Source organism: Chlorocebus sabaeus, chromosome 18, assembly GCF_047675955.1.
Source record: "Chlorocebus sabaeus isolate Y175 chromosome 18, mChlSab1.0.hap1, whole genome shotgun sequence".
In the NCBI taxonomy this organism is placed as follows: Eukaryota; Metazoa; Chordata; class Mammalia; order Primates; family Cercopithecidae; genus Chlorocebus; species Chlorocebus sabaeus.
Window position 1 is genome coordinate 67,572,634 of NC_132921.1, and position 13,206 is coordinate 67,585,839.

The window sequence follows — 13,206 nt, forward strand, 5'->3', positions numbered from 1 at the left end:
GTAAGATGACAATTATTTGTAAGTGACATGTTTATTTACCTAGAAACCCAAAATAATTACATGAAAAATTACAAATAAAGAAGAGATTACAGTGGCAGGATTAAAAGTAATACACAGAAATATACAACCTTTCCATATAAACAGTCTTAGGTGGAGGACATCGAGGAAGAAATACTTCCATTTACTGTAGCAACAACAATGATAAAGTGCTCAGGAATAAAGCTCGTAAGAAGGGTGCAAGTCCTACAGAAAGGAAAACTTCAAATGCAGTTACAGGACAGGAAATATTTGAGCTATGCTCAAGCTCATAAAGGGTAAAATTAAAAGTTAAATCATAAATTTATTGCAATCTCAAAATTAACCAACTGGAATGGAAAAAAGTTGTACCAGAAAAACTGATATTAAAGCTCATGTGGAAAACTGAACAAGTAAGGGTAGCTGAGGAAATGCCAAAAAGGATTAGAACAGGATACATTCACGTACAGAATCTGTCCTGTAGATCCTCACCAGCATCAGCGAGGAGTAGAGAAGAAACTTTCTTATTTTCCAGTCAAGCTGACACCTATAGAAGACACTTTTAAGCCTCCTTTACATAGCAACATTGAAAACCACCCAGGTGGCCATGGACAGGGACTGGTCACTTATAGTGTACAGCTCCATGTGGTAAGAACTGCTGGTCAGATTTTATTGCTAAAGGACATGAGGAAACTGTTTAACAATGTATGTGGTATGCCATCACTTGTGTAAATACACATACACACATATGTACTTATATAAACAGAACATATTTTTAGAAAGACACACAAGTATACAGTGATTATTCCAAGGAAGGAAACTGAAGGCTGAGGATCAGGTTCAGGGAGGAAGCTTATATTTACTGTATACCCCTTTATACCTTTTGAATTTTGTACCAAGTGCACAAATCAATAATATGCTTTTTAGCCTTTTCAAAATTCTGGGTGATAGAACAAATAGCTAGCAAAAATCCTAGTCTGGGAGAATCAGACTGTGAAATGAAAGAAAGCAGGAACTCATATGTATACACATCTTCTGACTTTATCATTAGGTATTAATTTGCATTGCTTTACTAAACAAGTGAAGTATTAGGTTTATTTTAATTAAGAGACTTTTTTTTTTTTGGAGATGGAGTCTCACTCTGTTGCCCAGGCTGGTGGAGTATAGTGGCATGATCTCGGCTTACTGCAACCTCTGCTTCCCAGGTTCAAGTGATTCTCTCGCCTCAGCTTCCTGAGTAGTTGGGATTACAGGCACCTGCCACCACGCCTGGCTACTTTTTGTATTTTTAGTAGAGACGGGGTTTCATCATGTTGGCCAGGCTGGTCTCAAACTCCCAACCTCAGGTGATCCGCCCACCTCAGTCTCCCAAAGTGCTGGGATTACAGGCGTGAGCCACCGCGTCCAGCCAATGAAGAGGCTCTTAGAGGGAAGAAGGTAATGCCATTTACTTTTTTGTTTAGGGGACCAACCTTCTCAGACTAACTTGATTTTTTTTTTTTTTAAACATCAGTTAGTACCATTGGAAGTGCATTGCAGAGAGGACGTGGAAAAGGAAGGAAAAAAATGATCATTTTGATTCCAACGTTTCAGATAAGCCTGCAAACTAAGATTTTATCTGAGCAGGTCAAATGCATTTGCATCTACCCTCCCCCTGCCACTTCAAATTTTGTTAAATAAAAAAATGTGTTTCAATTTTTTCTTTGTATTTAGTTTAACACCATCTCCATTTCTCTCTACTCCCTATTTCATTAATTTTCTAAGATTTTTCTGGTTTGACGTTTCATTGCATTAAAAACTTCTTACGATAATGAAATAAAATATATTAAAACACGCACACGAACATGAAACATACTGAAACTGCACTATGAGACATAAACAATCAGACAGTCAAATTATACCCAGAGGTTTTTCCCTTTATAAATACAATAAGCTTATTGCTATGAAATACTCAATGCACGAACAAACTAATTAATTCTACAATTTCATCTTTCCCTTTACCAAGCTGGTCCATGTTTCCATTTTATAGTCTGGCTAGACTGCTCCATAAAATACTTAATACATCCAATTATTAATTATAGGAGGCTGGGGTTTGTGATCATTGAGAAAAGCCACATGTGATCCAAGTTCTAAACCCAGCTCTTGTCCTGATTTCTGCTCCTCTCCCTCCTCCCCCGTGGGAGTAGAATGATCGTTGAGCATTATTTTAGTTTCTGTTTCGCAGGGGATTTTGCGAGCTGATATATTTTCTGCTAACAAGCACGGCAGAATGGTGAACAGTGTTCTTGTGTTCCTGGGCATTTGGGTTATAGGTTTTCTGGTTGCAGAGAAGATAAATGCCTTCTTTCACCTTATTGCAGATAGGGAGAAACTATACATGAGGTGCTACTTCTCCATGGCCATCTAACGTCTGAACATTTATAAGTTGCTAGGTGGGACCACTCTTTGCCTCCTGAGAAATTCAGGGACCATCAGCATCTCATTTTTTAAAGTATTTACTTAGTTCACCCATCTGTGTGTCAGTGATTTAGGCTCAAGTGGGCCGGTCAGCTCTGATTTCAGCAGGGCCCATTCACACGTTTGTTGGACAGTTGTTGGTTGAGCAGAGAGGACATGGCCTTGGCTGGGATGACTGGGGCAGCTGACTCGGCTTCACAGGTCTCATCCTCCAGCAGGTCAACTCCAGCACGGCTTCATGGGGGATGGCAAAGGAACAAGAGAGGAAGGGCAAATGGAAAGTGCTATCTCACACCTCTGTGTGCCTATCTGCAGACATCTGGCGGCCAAAGGCAAATCAGATTCATATTTTGTTTTTTTTTTTTAATTTCATAGATTTAGCAGACACAAGTATAGTTTTGTTACACAGATACATTGCATAATGATGAAGCCTGGGCTTTTAGAGTAACGGTCACCTACATTGTGTGGAATGTACCCATTAAACGGAATTTCTCCGCCCCCTACACCTTTTTTTCTTTTTTTTTTAGATGGAGTCTTGCTCTGTTGCCCAGGCTGGAGTGCAATGGTGTGATCTCGGCTCATTGTAATCTCCGCCTCTTGGGTTCAAGCAATTCTTCTGCCTCAGCTTCCCAAGTAGCTGGGACCATAGGCACCCACCACCATGCCCGGCTAATTTTTTGTATTTTTAGTAGAGACGGGGTTTCACCGCATTGGCCAGGATGGTCTTGATCTCCTGACCTCATGATCTGCCCGCCTCAGCCTCCCAAAGTGCTGGGATTACAGGCGTGAGCCACCGTTCCTGGCCTTAAATTTTTTTAAAAAAGAACTAACATGTTATGTGCAAAAAAGCTTTGTGATGTGCTGTTTTATATCACTGAACGGAATCTGTGTTTTCATGAAATATGTTCCAAACACACACACACACACACACACACGCACACACAATCTGCATCAAAATAATACAGGTGGGGGTATAGATGGGGAAGAACTGACCACGGGTTGTGATTGTGGGGGCTGGTAATCAGCACATGAGGTCCTTTGCACTGTTCTGTTGACTTGTTTTTTATCCTTTTTTTTTTTTGTGGTAAAATACACACAATATTTACCGTCTTAACTATTTTAAGTGTATAGTTCAGTGGTATTAAATACATCCATAATGTTATGCAACCATCCCTGCCATCCATCTCTAGAACTCTTCAACATGTTAAACTCAAACTCTGACCCAGTAAACAACTCTCCATTATCCCCTCCTCCCAGCCCTGGCAAGCCCCACTCTACTTTCTGTCTCTGTCATTTTGACTATTATAAGTACCTCATATGAGTAGAATCATAGAGTATTTACCTTTTTGTCACTGGCTTATTTCATCTCACAGTTCATCCATTTTGTAACATATGTGCAAATTGTCTTCCTTTGCTAGGCTGAATAATATTCCATTGTATGTATACGCCTCATTTTGACTTAATTTGTGGCCTAACGTATGTTTTGTCTGGAGAATGTTTCTTGTGCACTTAAGAAGACTGTACGCCACTGTTGGGTAGTGTCCTCTATGTGTCTGTTAGATAGCTGCTTCATTGTGTTATGTCCTCTATTTCTTTATGTATGTGTGATTGTTCTATCCATTATTATTATATAACTGTCTACTTCTTCCTTCCATTCTTTCAGTTTTTGTTTCATATATTTTGATTGTCTGTTATTAGGTGCACAGATGTTTATAATTGCTATCTCCTTTTGTGGTATTATTTTATTAATATATAATGTCTTTGCCTATTGTAACATTTTATGATCTATTTTCTTCTGATATTAGCATAGCTACCTTTGGTCTCTTTTGGTAACTATTTGCCTGAAATACCTTTTCCATCTTTTTATTTTTAGTCTCTTATGTCTTTGGATCTAAAGTGAGTCTTTTGAAGACAGCATATAGTTTGATCTTTTTTTTTGTTTTTTTAAACCTATTCTGCCAACCTCTGTCTTTTGATTGGAGTGTTTAATCTGTTTACATCTAAAATAATTAGTGATAGAGACTTATGTCATCTTGCTATTAGTTTTTCATGTGCCTTATAGTTTTGTTTTCCTACTTCCTATATAACTCTCATTAATGTTTAGTTGATTTTTTTGTAATGAAATGTTACAAAAAATCCTTTTCTACTTCCTTCTGTGTATATTCTATAGCTGTTTTCTTTGTGGTTGCCACGGGATTACTAAAGGTACAGCATTTTAACTTAAATTTATACCAGCTTAAGTTCGATGGCACACAAAAACTCTGCTCCCACTCCTTTTGGTTGTGGATGTCCCCAAATTATATCTTTATACACTGTATGCCCCAAACCATCAACTAATAATTATTTTAAATGCGTAGTCTGTTAAATTGTGAAAAAATACCGAGTTACAAACCATTGTTATACTAAGACTAGCTATTATAGTTGTCTAAGGTATTTACCTTTATTGAGATCTTTATTTCTTCACATGGCTTTGAATCGCTCTCTAGTGTCTTTTCATTTCAATGTGCAGGACTTCTTTGAGCATTTCTTGCAGGGCAGATCCGGTGGTTATGAACTCCCTCAGTTTTGTTTACAAGGGAATGTCTTAATTTCTCCCTCGCTTTTAAAGGATGGTATTGCTGGATGAAGAATTCTTGGTTGATAGTATTTCTGTTTTTTTTTTTTTTTTTTTTTTTTTAGCACTGAATATTGGCCCATTATCTCTGGCCACCAAGGTTTCTGACAAGAAATTTGAGGATAAGCTTAAGGATCCCTTGTATGCGATGTGCTGCCTCTTTCTTGCTGCTTTCAACATCCTCTGTCTTTTGAAAGTATGATTATGATGTGTTTCAATTTGATTTCTGAGTTTATCTTATAGATCATTGAGCTTCTTGGATGTTTATATTCATGTCTTTTACTAATTTTGGAAATTTCTAGAAATTATTTCTCTATACCTTTTTCTTTATTTCATCCTCTGAAATTCTCACAATGCGTAAGCTGAATCCTTGATGGTGTCCTACAGGCCCCTTCAAATCTGTTTGCTTTTCTTCAATCTTTTTCTTTCTCTTCCTCAGACTCAATAATTTATATTATCCTATCTTCAAGTTTGCTGATTCTGTTTTTTTTTCCTGCTCAAATCTCCCTTTGAATCCCTCTAGTAAAATTTTCACTTCAGCTATTGTGCTTTTCAGCTTCAAAATTTCTTTTTGGTTTCTTTTTAGGTTTTTTATTTCTCTATTGATATTTCTATTTTGTTAATACATTGTTCTCTTGAGTTTCTCTACATCTTCCTTTACTTTGAACATCTTTAAGACAGTTGCTTTAAAGTCTTTGGTAGAAATCTCATTAGGTTCTTTTTCAGGCACATTTTCTTATTGACTTATTTTTATTCCTTTGAATGAGTCAAACTTTCCTGTTTCTTGTAAGCTTTGTGATTGATTACTTATTGAAAACTGGGCATTTAAATCTAATTATGTGGTGACTCTGGAAATCAGATTCTTTGCCCAGAGTTTGCCAATTTTTTATATTTAAAAGTGTTGTTGTTTGATTGTTGTGGGCCGTCTCTGTGCCAAGGATTAGCCTAAGGTATAAACGTAAGGTCTCCTTAGGTCTTTCCTGGGCCTGCACCTTTCCTCGGGTATACATAGTCATTTGCTAACTTCTCCATAGATATGGTTGCTTTTGGATGTTTTAGTCTTTAATGTCGGTTCCCAAAAGAGGAAAAGAGAAAAATCAGGGGAAAGGGGTCAAAAATAAAAGTGCACTGGCTTTTTATATTCCCTGAGTCACTTCAGCTGGAGGGGTGGGGCTTGCAACATGCGGGAGATGCGACAACAATGCTCACTACCTCTTCGCACTTTTGTGATCGGAAGCAGCCATCAGCAGTCAGAGCACAGATCCCTGATGTTTGGAGGACGAGACACTTTTTGCCCACCCTTGCCCCCACAAGTAGTGTGTAAGCTGCTCCAGGAATGCGTGCATACCTGCCTGCCACAGGGGTGGAAGTGTGAAATGGGTAACTACCTCTGTGCTAAGATAAGAGGTGGAATGACTGAAGGTAACTGCAGTTTACCATGTTAACCACTATTTATTGTCCAAGCAAGCCTTTCTCTGGAAGTTACAAGGCTTTGATAGACTCTAAGACTACAGAGTCCCAAAACAATTGCATCAAACAGATTCTGCCAGTGCAGTTATTGTCTACAAAGGGAGAAGGAGTACTAGTAATTCCTACTCCAGTATCTTCCAGAATCTTCTCCCAAGAAGCATCTCATTCTTGCAACGGAGAAATTCATTAAAAAAGGCCACCATGCTCTACATGGAAATTTGTGCAGGGCACTTCCCTTGGAAGTATAATGCAAGACTAAAAATTTGATTTCTGTAAATCTCAGGTTAAATTAGCTTGACATCCACTAACAGGTGAAGTATTTTGCTTGCAGTATGCAGACAGACAACTGGTAGAACACAAATCTGTAACTATAGCCAACACAACTGCAACCAACTGTAACCTCTGTTAACACAGGATTAAAGGATCATGGTTTAGAAAATTTTACTCTGTTCCTCTGCATAATGACATTTGAAATCATATGGGGAGGCTTAATAATAAATATTTAGATATATTAAAGTGCTGGTTGCTCTCAACAGGCAAATAAAAGGAGGAGTAGGCTCCTCATGAGTAGTTGGCACTGGGAAGAAAGAAGTAGATAGGATAACTTGGAGAGAGAATAAGGGGGTGAAATAACTCTTGCACCCACAGACAGGAGAATACATACTTTGGAACAGGTGAAGATAAGTGGATAAGGAAGGAGTGGGAAGTATCTGTGTAATGTTCTAGTTCAATGACAGAGAGAGAAGGGCAGGGATACTGATTGAATATTTACGTCACAATGAGACTTAACCAATATTGATGCAGATAAAATAACTTACCTAGACATATTTTTAACAGCGATACCAGAAAAAATTATAGAGGATACTAGAAATCAATTTCTGGATCATTTTTTGACTGTTAACCTGACTTGGTGATCCTAGTAAAAGATAGCAACATTGATGGGGGAGAGTGGCACTTCTGTTAAGAAGTACAGTGCAGCAATGTGAGGAGGCATCTAACAGAAAGAAATCAACAACAACAACAACAAAAATGCCTACACTCCACTGAACTGCAAATAGTATTAAAGACAACTTTTGACAGTCTTTGCCTCGTAAACAATTCACAATTTTGTCACCCATTTTTGCATGTTATCATTAATTAGGTATTGTGGATTGAATGTCTGTGTTCCCCCTAAATTCATATGGTAAAATCTTAACCCCCTATGGTTTTTGGACATGGGGATTTGGGAAGGAAATTAGGGTTATATGGGGTCATGAGGGTGGGTCCCTCATGATGGGATTAGTGCCCTTATAAGAAAAGACACCGGAGAGCACCTACTCTCTCTCTTTCTCTCCTCCCCAACCTCCCTGCCGCCCTCTTCCCCAGTCCCCCTGCTGCCCTCTTCCCCAACCCTCCCTTCCCCAGCCCCGTGCATATACAAAGAAGAGGTCACAGGAGCACGCAGACAGATGGTAGTAGTCTACAAGCCAAGAGAAGAGGCCCCAGAATCAGATCTACCCTGCCCAAACTATGATCTTGAAATTTTAGCCTCCATAACTGTGAAAAGTAAATTTCTGTTGTTAAAGCCACCCAGACTGTCTTGGCAGCCTGAGCTAACTAATACAATCGGTATCTAAGATTGCCTGTGATTAAAACACTGAAGGAAAAATAAGAAAATTTTCTCTTGCTTTTAAAAAGAAAATATTCTTCTCCACCCACATTTTAATGCTAGGGTCGGTTCTTTATCTTCCCACATATTCTCTAAGGACTATTCATCCCGCTCCCTTTCTGAATGTTTGTGCTAAAAGAAAGCCTTCACTTTTTGAGTTCCCCAATTTAAGCCAATGCAAATGAAAGGGTAAGGAAAGAGTACCCTAGATCCTTTCTTTTGGATAATTCTCTTATTCGGAGTTTTGCAGATTCTCTTAGCTGACTGATATTTTAAAAATTAAGTATGCCAGTGAATTTATTAATACATTATGCACACACATACACACATACCCTCTTCCTTCCTGTTTCCTGGGCCCTAAGCCTCTCATAGTGACACTTGACAAGTGTGGTTTATTTCAAAGTCACTTCATGCTGGGTAAGCTTCTGCCTTTCTAGAAAAGGGTCAAGTGTCTTTGAGACTAAATTCCAGTCCATGGCTAACCAATGAGTTGGTACCAATATCTAGAACTAGAATTAATAGTTGATTATGATACTGCTGATTGAAATACTAAAATAAATAAAATTATCTGAAAAATTAGATAATGAAACAAAACTTACAATAATAACACAATGTTCATTAGCTTAAGTAATATGATTATCAAGAATGTCATGATAGCAGGAAAAGTATGTATTTTCAAAAAATCATTTTCGAATATTAAATTTTTTTCATTCTCTCCCTTATCAACTTATAAGAGTAACACATGTACAGTAGGAAATGTGAGAAATTTCAAAAGGCCAGAAGAATACAGAGAGAAATTAAAAATACTTGGAATCTTACTTCTCAGAAACACACCTTGCAAAGTATTTGGAATTATAGTTCATTTTTTTTTCCTGTGTGAATAAACAAATAAACTTTTAAAAATTCAACAAAAGAGATCACATTAAAGATTTTCTCTAAACCTGTGGTCTTTCCACCAGAGGAAATTTTGTCCCTTTCATCCTGGAGATATTCAGAAATATCCAGAAACACTTTTGGTTGTCACATCTTGGGGTGAGAGGGCTGCCTCTGGCATCTAGTGAGTAGAAGCCAGGGATGCTGCTATATATTCTGTTTCAATAACTAAGAATTGTCTGGCCCAAAATGTCAACAGTATTGGGATAGAGAGATCCTGCACCAATCCATTACAGAACCAAAAACTTTACTAACCACTGTCTACTCCATACTGCAAACAATTATTGAGTGCCTGCCGTGGGTCTGTATATACAAAGATAAATATAATTCAGTCCCATCTCTGTTGAGTATGGGTGATGGACAAGTACATAAACCTAAATAAGTAAACTTTTTACTCACATCTCTTTTGAGACAAGGAGTCCTTTGAGTGTCTTAAGTCACTCAGTGCCTAAAACTTCCATTTCAGGGTTTACGAAAAGAACCTACATTAGTCCTAGTCTGAACAAGAGAGACACCTGAAGATGGCAAGCCTCTAAACCATCCTATTCTTGGATCCACTTGACTCTCATCCTGCCACTCCCACGGCTGGCCTTCTGCTCTCCACTCAGTTGTAGGGTCACAGGGGAGGAGATTAAGTCAACATAATAATATATTTACGAATCACATAATTTCTATAAAATTTGAGTTGTTTTTTGCCTTGATTCCTAGAATTTAAAAAAGTAAAACAATAACAACAGCAAAACTTGTGATTTGTTTAGAAAATGTGTCACAATGAAGAAATAGCAGTGGCTGACACTTCTGACAGATTCCCAATCAGGAGTCATGGGTTATGCTGTTTTACCTCTATCACCTTATTCAATCCTCCCAACCTGAAAAGATGGCATGGCTGGCCCCAAATCTCAGCAAGGGCACCAAGGTCTGGAGATGGGGGCGGACTGCTCAGTACATGCAGTCTATCAGTGGTGGAACCAGGAGATTCCTGCCATCGGGCCTGCAGCTGTGGAGCCAGCTGCTTCTGGATCTACCTCACTGTCCAGGTGAGCACACCGCAGAGTGACATTCAGGCCATGCCCACCACACCTGCCATCTCCTCTTCACCAACTCGCTTTCAACAGGTGAGCAAAGGGATTGACCCCCCGAATTTCTCCAACCTATTAATCTTGTTAATCTTCTTTCTTCATTGTCCTTTTCTTCAGCTTAGGCTGAAATTGACTTTTTTTTTTTTTTTTTTGGTCTTGCAAATGCTCCACATCCCCTTATTTCTCTGTCTTTTCTTTGTGATCATTTGGCAAATATGGCAGTTGGGAAGAGCCTCACTACCTGCTCTTCCTGGGCGTGCATAGGCAGTCACGAAGGCAGAAAATGCCCACCAATGGTTCCTGCTCACCCAGCTCAGAGAGGTCACCCTACACTCTTGCTTTGGTTTACCTGATTTTCCATGCACCCTGTGGACTGTTTTATTCTTTTATTTTTTTTAGATGGGGTCTCACCCTGTTGCCTAGGCCGGAGTTCAATGGCACAACTGTGGCTCACTGCAGCCTCAACTACCCAAGCTCTAGTGATCTTCCCATCTCAACCTCCTGAGTAGCTGGGACTATAGGTGTGTGTCGCCATGCCTGGCTAATTTTTTTTTGTACAGATGGGGGTCTCACTACGTTGCCCAGGCTGGTCTCTCGAACTCTTGGCTTCAAGTGATCTTCCTGCCTTGGCCTCCCAAAGTGGTGGGATTATGGGCATGAACTACTGCCCGGCTATCTGTGAACCATTTCAAACTGCCACGTCCTTCAATATTTGCACACAGGTTTCCCCAATTGCCATACCTACCCCAAGCCCACCCCACAGAGGATGTGGTCTCATGCTTTACAGAGAAAATAGAACCACCAAAGTGAGATACCCCACAAATTCAAAGTTTACAGAAGCCATTCCTCCTCCCACTCAAGGTTAATCCCATCTCTTGAGCTGTCTCAGAAACTTTATGACCTCAGTGGCCCTTCTGTCTTGGGTAAGTGCAACCTCTCCTCACCAGGATCTTTCCCATTGACACTGGAGCACTTTTAAGTGCCCTCACTTACAAAACACACACACACACACATATGTGCACACACACACACACACCAAGCACATAAATCCACACCTGTCTCCAGTCCTTACTCTCTCTCCCCTGAGCTTCTCAGTCACTTCCACACCTCCCACCTACCCCACCGTCAATCACTCAATCTGACCCATGACTCTGCTACAGCTTTCACTAGTGTCCCCAAAGACCTCAATGTTATTCAATCCGACACGACGTGTTTTCAGTCCCACGTGAGCCCTCAGCATTGTTCAGTACTGAGACCTCCTTTTCCTCTACCTTTTTCTCAGGGTACTTGGGAAACAGTGGCCTTTGCCTCTCTTCCTGCCTTTCCAGTCAAACTCTTCCCCCTTTGGCCAAGCCTCTGAGTGTTGGTCTCTCAGGTCTTGGGTCTAGGCCTTTCTGGAACACCCTTTTGCTAGGCAATCACATCCAGATACAGGAGTTCAATTGCCACCTCTGTGCACACTATCTGCAAATGTTAATCTCCAGCTCAAACCTCACTTCGGAGGTTCTGACCCGTATCCTTGCTACTTGACATTTCCTCTTGGCTTTCTCAAAGGCCTCTCAAAACGGTACATATTAAGACGTAACTCAATATTCTCATCCCTTCTCCTGCTGTCTCCAAATCCCAAACCTAATCCTTTGTAAGCTTCCTTATCTTGGTGAAAAGCATCCCTATCTATTAGTTGTCCAAGACATCCTTAATACTTCCTGTCTCACACTCCCAATATCCAAGTCCTGTTGATGCTTACCTCTGACATACATATTGAATGTATCCTCTTCATCTTTTCTATACCACTGCACAAGTCTGAGCATCATTACCTCCATCCTAGGACACTTCAGTGGGTTTCTAGCTGATCAATGTGTATCTGTTCTGCCCACTCCCTGATCATTTACTCTCCCTGCTTTAAACCTGTGGATGCCTCACCATTGTATTCAGAACAAAGGCCAGACTCCTATCTCGGTTCAACTTGAGACTTGCTTTCCTCACAGCCACCCAGTCTCTCCCCACATCCAGTATTCCAGGCCTGGGATTCTACTGTTCACCTTGACAGGCCATGCATGCTGCTCTCTGTGCTAGGCATTTTCTTCCCTTCCCAGGCCTCATCACCATCTGCTCATGCCTTATATCTTAGATCAGATATCACTTCCTCCAGCAATTTCATCTCAATTCCTCAATTATATTAAATACCTTTGGAATAAATAGGCTCTTAAGAGCCTCCTATGCAATCTTCATTATAGCACTGCCACAGGTGCAGGCTGATGTCTTTCAATACAGTCATTCGATTAATCTATCTGCCCCACTAGAATGTAAGATTCAGTCAAATCAGGTTCGATACCTGGTTTGGGTAAGCAATGTACCCCAATGCCTAACACAGTACTTACTAAATAGTAGACTGTCTATAAATGTTTATTAAATAAATGAATGGATGAGATCCAATACTTGTGCTCTTAACCACAATGCAAATAGAGATCTATGTTTTTGAGTTAAATTATAGGAAAATGACTTTTTAAATCTTACTTCTAATGACTAGGATTTTCCAAAGCTTGTCCACTAAAAAATCATTCACTTCTCTATTTCTTTCCTTTGACCTCACTACAGTTTGGTTGACTGTCTGAAATTCGGTGTTGAACACAGGGTACTTGCTCCATAAAATGTATGTTGAAAGGCTGAGCAAAAGCCTCGAGTAAAAGGATCCTTTAGTAGATTCATTATTTTATAATGTACATCCATTGAATCAAAGTTTAAACATGAATGTCTTCTCAAGAACATTAGTAAGGGATAACTATTTTTGTTTTTAGGTGACCTTGGGAGTAGGCAAGATTCTGAATTGTGTTTGGAATATAAATGCTCAGATGACTGCTTTAAGAATAATCTGTATAAAAATGTGCTAAAAGAACATTAATGTTGATATACAGCACTAGTTCTCTGAAGCAAAGTGAAAACATGTTGATGATTCATTACCCTCCGATGATAATACACATCTTTCATTT

General features: G+C 39.5%; 1 protein-coding gene across 4 annotated transcripts in view; it reads right to left on the reverse strand.

The window, feature by feature from the left end:
* The window catches only part of L3MBTL4 (L3MBTL histone methyl-lysine binding protein 4), a 443,526-nt gene that overhangs the window by 74,590 nt on the left and 355,730 nt on the right, over positions 1–13,206 (reverse strand). The gene's annotated exons all lie outside the window — the stretch shown is intronic.